Here is a 7601-nt window from a genome sequence, read left to right on the forward strand (position 1 = left end):
ACTGTTCTCTCAAGAAAAGCCAGAAAGGACAGGTTGTCACTAGCTCTGAACAAAATGCAAAGCCTACTGAGCAAAAACTGTTCTCATCTTGCAGTGAGCTCAAAGCTACCTAGCACTCACATTCAGTGGTTGTCTCACTGACCCCATCAGCTCAGCTCCCACTAGGGAGGGAAAGCCACAGCCCTGAGAATGGAAAGTCAGGTTAGCTGGGATTGTGGCTTTGGAAGGAGGTCCTGTTGGGCCAAAGGAGGTAAAGGTCTGAGACACTGCTCTGGAATGAGCCTGCAGCCTCCCACACTGGTCTGTTTAACAACAGCTTCAACTTTACCAGCTTCCATTTGATGAGTGCAGAAGTCAAGGTGTCCAAGGGATGGGATCTTTGGGAAAGCACTAGAAGATACTTGCCAGAGGGCTGGAAAAAGCATGAGGGTGCCATGGTCGCAGCAATGGGAAAGACTAAAGGACACATGAAATTTAAAAAGCTACCCACAACTCTAACATGTTGCTTTTCCTCAGTCTCATACTGGGGAAGTTCCTCAAAGGATGTAAATTAATAAACCTTGTTTGAAGCAGTACTAATTTACTTACAGTAAAGACCTGGCTTTCAAATTTTAGAGGCCTCCTGTAGGTGTTGCCCAGAAACCTGAATGTCAAGGACCACACTGGGAAGACCCCACTCAGCTCCCACTGCTCTGGCTTCAGAGAAAGAACTGAAACTCCTCCTATGTTCCAGGCCACTCAGCCCCTTCCTGCAGCTAACTGTTCTTTCCCCATTTGGATAGTCTAATTCTGGAGCAATACATGAGTCAGGACAGAGAGAAACACACTGGCAGAGCCCAAGGAGGATCAGGAAGAAGAAGAGTCATCCCAGGTCCCTACTGTCCCCATGGAACAGGCAGTGTAATGCTCCCAGAGGCAGAAGGGATGGGGTGGGAGGAAAGAAATGGGAGCAGTGTCCTGAGAGATGCAGAGTGCCATGAGTGGAGGGGAAAGAGAAGAGAGGCAAAGAATGCCACAGCCTTTTGGTTTTGCAGGGAGGGAAACACTGGTATTCTATAGTCATCACACATATACTTCCTGTCCCGACTGAAATGCATGACCTGTGACACACGCAAAGGTGGGCAGGAGATGCAAAAGCAGCAAAGGGATGTGTGCTCACTCAAAAATGCCCTGTACATTCTCCTCAGAGAACGTCTCATTCTCCTCAGAGAGCAGCTTTTGGCATGTTAAACCACCCCCAGGCCAGGGTCCATTTCCCTTCACAGCCTGCTCAGCGCTGGGAGCTGAGAATGTAAACCATCCCACCAAGATGTGCTCTCAACATCCAGCTCTTTCTATTTCCACTTCTTCCTCCCGTTTGGCTGAGACAGAGACAGACTGAGAAGGGTCAGACTTACCACATGAGCCCCAAGGCTCAATGTAAACAAGGGAGAAAAGTTCCCAGGGCTTGGGCTAGGGAGTGGGGAAAGGATAGACATGCCTCCTGAAATGTCAGAAGCTTGCCAGTCTTGTGACCTGAAATCAAGGCCATCAGGGCCTGCTCAGAGCTAATAGCAGTGTTTACTTGCATTTGAGCTAAGAGGCTGGCTTGGAAGCCTTAGGCAGTCACTGTTCTAGTTAACAAGAAAGGGTGCTCCTTACATGCACACTCTGGACACATCTGGCCAGCTGCTGCTCCTGGGCACTGCCATGTGGTTGAAGTCAAAGACAGAGCTCTGTGAGAAATAGTAACATCTATTTCTTTCATAACCTCCAACTCTGCTGGTAAAAGAGAAATGTAAGCTCTCTCTTGGGAGATGGAAGGGCAGAGTGATGCAGGTAGCACCCTGCATTACTCCTTGACCAGGTGTTATTTAGCAAAGCATGCTCAGCCTGTTTTCATAGGCTATATACTATAGCATTCTCTAAGTCAGTGCTTGGCAGATAGACTGCATGCGGACTGGAGTCCACAGTGCTGCCCTTAGCTCTGGAGTAACATCCCAGAAGAAAACAGCTTCTGGGAGACTCCACTGTCACAGCCTGCTTTGGAAGAAGATAGCCTCTGCCAGATCTTCATCACAGGCAGGACAGGAACCTTCACTGCACAGTGCACAGTTTGTCTGTCAGTGGATGGACCTAAGCAACAGCAGGAGAGTCCTTCGCCAGGATCAGCGTTCGGTTCACAGCAGTAAAGACATATCTGCATTTTGATACGAAGTTATCAAAGAGTCATTTCAATGACAGAGCAGGCTAAAGCAATGGCTGCTGTGTAGACATGGTTAGGCTGACTCCATTCAGTCACAGGTCTGTCTCTACACCAGAAACCCCAGCTATACCAGTGATACGAGAATGGCATTGCACTAGATTTGCTCTGTGGAGCTGGGATCAGACTCTAACCCCAGGCTTTTACACAGCTTTTTCATCATCTCCCCTCACCACCACTTAAATCCAACCCCAAGCACTGGAATAACCAAATAATATCAATTAAATTGCCTCAGAGGAAACAACATGTGCATTTTTACAGGGCTGAGCCAGAGCTCTGTTCTCGTGCTCCATGATGAAAGGAGTTCTTTAAGACACTTGCATTAAAAAGCAAATATTATAACTTCTTGCTTTTTTTTTCTTTGGAACCCAGAGCAGATAAGAGAGAATTTGTAATGTGGAATCAGAGGTGCCCCTTAAAACAAGAAATTAATGTATCTAGTCCTCAGCCAATATAGACTGGGTGGATCCTTCTTAAGGGTAGAAGAATGGTCTTGGCTTGGTGTTGGAACTGCAGCAGGAAAAGTCTGTGGTGGGACACAAGAGTAAAGAAAAAAATATATTAAACTTCTCCATCTTCCCATTAGGGAAGTGTTTCTGCACTGAGCATCTCTTCCCACTTTCTCAAACACCCTTCCACTGCCTAAAGAGTGGCAGTGTTTGTTGCACACACATGCACACACAAATCCCATGTGTTCTTACCATCCCATTTGAGACATGGCTTCCCAGACTGTATCAAGTACAAAGTGAAATCACCTGAAGAGTGTCGCTTTAAAAGCCATGGAAGTGCAGAGAGCAGCACCAGCAGCAGTCAATAGCAATTTCCACTGCCAGGTCGATACCATCTGATGGCTGTGTAGCTGTAAAGATTGTTTCACACACATATCAGGAGGTGGGCAGGGGCAGGAAAAGTGGAATTGGTTTTAATGATTGCAGGATTCAAAGTACTCCTGGCTCCCTCTCCCTCTTATTTCACAAGAAATACATGCACAAAGAGTCAGAAATCAAATTTCCAGCCCTGTCAGTTCCTATCACACCAGCTCCCCAGCTTGGACTCCTTCCCAGTTTGCCAGGGAAGCTTCTCCTAATCCACTGAGGAGTGCATTACCGGGAGACGGAGTTGCAGCCTGTGTCCAAACTTCCCTGCAGTTTCAGGTCATTAGCTCCACCAGTTTGGACACAGAGCTACAGCAGAAGCACAGCACTGAATTCAAACCCAAAGGGTTTCCACATGAGGTTAATTTGCACTATTTACCTCCCCACACAAGATCAGCATCTCATTTTGCTAGGTGCTGTATGGGCAGGGAATAGTAGGCAAGCACAAACAGCTCAACAGAAAAAAATAATAAAAAAAGGAGGGTACCCATTTTGCAGAGAAAATGTGTGAATGGCTATAGCCTAAAATATAATAGCACATTGTGTTTCTGTTGCCTCATAAAGTGCTTTTCAGACAGTGACTCCAGGGGGAACACATGAACAAACATGTCTTGGTCAATGTTAGGAGCATTGCGGTGGGATGAAGGAGGCCAGTTCTAAGCCCTGGGATTCCCAGGGCTGGCCCCACAGCCCCAGCTCTGCTCTTCGGCTCCTATAAACGTGCTGAAATACCAGTCACTGGTTCTGTTTCCCTTGCACTGTCTGCCTGCATGCCTCCTGCCTGAGGCATGGATTCTTTCTTACAGGGTTTCACTAGCTGGAGCTCTGATCTCTGCTAGGAAAACCTCTCAATTGCTCCTGCAGTAAATGAAAGCCAAGACTGTGTCTGCTCTTCAGAAAATAGAGAACATTAGTTTGATTCTTTGCCTTCTAATTCATTAACTCACCGACAGCTAAACACAAACTTTTCCCTCTCCATCACAAGAAGATGATTTTCCAAGAAGCTGAGCCCCCACCATTGTATCTCCTGACCCTTAGTGCCTGGGTACCAGGGTAGGAGCAGAGCTGGGTATCTTCCAGCATCTCTCTGTGACAACTGGGGCAAAGCAGCTCCCCCACAGTTCATCAGGTTATGCCAAGTAGATACAACCTACCTTCTCTGTTCCCCAGATCATTTCATAAAACACAAGTCACTGGTGTCTTACATGCTCATCATAGATTATTTTGACACCCTCATTTGGGCCTCATACAATAACTGAGATGCAAACACAGTAACTATAGGTGTATGCTGCCAGTGAGTCTTTCATCCCGTAGGATTCCCCATGAACCTGTAGATGTGTAACACACGTATACACACATCCTTGCTTCTTTTTCTCCCAGCCCCTAAATCATCAATCCTGATTTGCTGCAGCTTTTTTTTTTTTTTTTTTTTTTAACACATACACAAGCATTTTAGGGCCTGACCACCAGCTTGATTCTTTTATGGAAGGCGCAACACATATGCACAGTGGTTAGAAGCATGCTCCCAAACTCGGGGTCTCCAGAGTCCTTTCAGAGGCAGAAATGGCAGGTAACAGTATCCAAATCTTGAAGCCTGGAAACAGTGAAATGAGGTAAAGCTTCACTGCAAGGGCTGGAGAAACTTGAGAGGGGGAGGCTCCAATTAGTAGGGCTTGCTTAAGTTTTAAATCAACAGAAAACCAGCTGGGTTTCAGCCACCAGAGCCGCTATTGCTCTGGATCCAACTTCACAAGTAGTTTTTTCCCTGGGAGGAAATACAAAGAGAGGAATGAATAGAGGGGAAACACATAATTTCAATATTTTTAAACACAGCATCTTGCTGTTTCAGTTTGAAACACTCATGGTTTATACTTGCCCCTTTCAGAGGATCTGCCAGCTTTTCCCTGCGTGTGCTGTGCTCCATCCAGCAGTGCTGCCAGGAGACACAGGGAGGGTGACAAACACAGTGGAAGACGAACAAAGCCCAAGCTGTGAGATTATTGAAGCACGTTAGCTCAGCAAAGGAAGGTCAACACAATGCAGTGGACATCTGACCTTCTAAGGAAGCTGGCAAATAAACTCAATTTCTCTACATGCATGACAGTGATGCTGAGACCACTTGTGCCCTTCAGTCTGGCCAGCAGTGCAGGAGAACCTGCAGATAAAGGCTTGAACTTCAGAGTTGTTGAGGTCAGACAGGCTGCCAGCATCAAGTAAACCTACTACTGTGCAGGTGGAAGAGCTGTAGGAATTTCAGGTCAAGGTCTGCCTTGCCTGCAGAAACCACACATACATGCAAGGAGAGATCTCCTAAGCCTCATGGTGTCTCCTCAGTGAGTTCATAATTTTCTAATTAGTCACCAAACCAGCACCCACCACCCGTCTGCTCACGATAAACCAAAACATCACAAAACACTTGATACATTTAAAAAAAAAAAATCCTCAAATTAGTATTATTTTTGTGTTTTGGGTCACATTTTCAGGTTTCTGCAAAAATAAAGTGGAAAGCCCTTGTAATGGTGCAATTCCAGAGGCTGGGACATTAAATAAAATCCCCCACACTGGGAGATGCTCAAGGCAGTATCGAGCACAGCTTCTGCTTTGCCTGTGCTCAACCCTGCAAAAGACTGAAAGGGCTCTGTCTGCTCAGCAGTCAAAGAAAATCTTTGTCGTGATTTGATCTCAGATACCCACAGAGTGAAAATAGCTGAGATTGGCATGTTTGTTAGGCTCACAGGTAAAAAGCTCAGTAAGCAGCAAAACCCAAAATAAATAGTGAGGGTTGACAACACTGAGTGAGGGAACCTTGTATGGGAAATAAAAGACAATTTTGAACGGTGAGGGTAGTTAATCACCAGGTCCGGTTACCAAGGGAAATGGCAAATTCATCATCAGTCAAATGTTGTGCATAGAGACTGGATGTCTTCCAAAAAGCAGCACTCTGGTTCAGGATCAAGTTTTTCTGTTCAGGAGCATCTCTCAGAGGAGAATAACACCTTTCGTCATAGCCTCTGCAGGTGATGCTGGCCTGAGCTGCCAGGCAAGCAGATGAGGGCACAAGCGCTGCAAAGCCCTCACCCCACAGCCCAACCTCTCCCTCCAGCCTGGATCCCCCCAGTCGCATCAGGGCTGGTTTATGGGGCCCAGACAAGCGCCGAAACTTTGTAGTGACCATGGCCCTTCTCCAGACACCCTGCCTGAGCCACGATCCAAGTACCAGCCTCTGTCATGCTCAACCGCAGCATGGTGCTTCTGGCCACCATGGCAAAGCTGTGCCACCGACCTCCCTGCACCAGAGCACTGACTGCCCAAGGCAGCCAGGGAAGCATTATAATGATCTCTTTTTTTCCTTTACTTCTTTTGGTCTCTGTATCTGCCCCTTCCTTCCTTTAGCTGCCACACAAAACCAAACCCACAGTGCATACTCTGGCTCCCATTTCTTATTTCAGGCAGTTTCCTTGATGCCCAAGACACTGATTTGAACTAAACTCTCTCTCAGTGCCACCTTACCACCAACCCAGCTCCACATCCCTCCTTGGAAGCAGAAACAAAAATCCAGGGGCAAAGCAAAGTGGCCTTGGCATCCCTGATGTGCTCTAGGACCTTAATCTCCCAACCATCACATGGGAAAAAAGCAAAGTGGGTCAGGGTCTGACTTCCAGCTTTGATTGTGGACACAGAGAGCAAAATGCCAACTAGTGCATCATGATGTTGCTGTTCCTACACGGAAGTGACTCCCCAGATCACAAAGGGCAGAGCTGTGCTCTCTTTCCTCCTTTACCAGTCAATACAGCCAATTTAAACAGGTTTCAGAAGAAAGCAGGTGCCTGCAGCTCATGCTGCTTCCCTCACCCTTGTAAATCCAGTCTCTTGAGTGAATGGCTTGTTTGGAGAGAACCCTCCATTTGTTTGTCTGGGCTCTAGTGATAATAGCTCTAATTTATCTCTGAGCTGGGCAGGCATGTCTAATGTGTTTGAGTATTTAGAAGCATTACGGAGGTTTCATTTGGTCAATTGTTCCTTGAAATCCTTTCCCACACACAAAACAGCCCTGCAAAGGTGTAACCACTCCACTGCAGGCAACCCCAAGAGCCACAGCCTTTGCTGCCAGCCTGGGAGGGGCACCCATGCCAGGGCTGCTGGATTCATTGAAGGGAAGGCACAGCAATCCCGAGCTCTGTAGTAGCCAGCCTCGGAAATTAAAGACCAAGCAGCTGACCTTTGAAAGGGGCAATAACAAGATGGTCTGGAACGTGCCACTACACCTCCTCCTGCTTAGACCTTCCAAACCTGTTTGCTTTATCATCTGTCTCCTCCATGTAGACACACTCCATCTTATCTCAGACTTGATTAGGCAGGGTTAGCTTAGCATCTGCATTGGGAAATACAGCACAGTTGGCCAGCACATTGAATCTAATCTTAAACTAACCCTTCCTGCACTGCATTTCAGCTATAACTGGACACCAGCTGAAGACACTAGCTGC

At 46.9% G+C, this 7601-nt stretch overlaps 1 long non-coding RNA gene across 1 annotated transcript; it reads right to left on the reverse strand.

Moving 5' to 3' along the window:
* Window positions 1-4314: 4314 nt before the first annotated feature.
* On the reverse strand, window positions 4315-7362 carry LOC134155241 (uncharacterized). The gene is made up of 2 exons (XR_009961475.1): window positions 5973-7362; window positions 4315-5272 (listed from the first exon to the last, which is right to left on the reverse strand). It is a non-coding gene; the product is annotated as an uncharacterized LOC134155241 (long non-coding RNA).
* Window positions 7363-7601: the final 239 nt, after the last annotated feature.

This window comes from Pezoporus occidentalis, unplaced genomic scaffold, assembly GCF_034315485.1.
Source record: "Pezoporus occidentalis ecotype Australia unplaced genomic scaffold, CSIRO_AGI_Poc_V1 ctg76, whole genome shotgun sequence".
Taxonomy (NCBI): domain Eukaryota; kingdom Metazoa; phylum Chordata; class Aves; order Psittaciformes; family Psittacidae; genus Pezoporus; species Pezoporus occidentalis.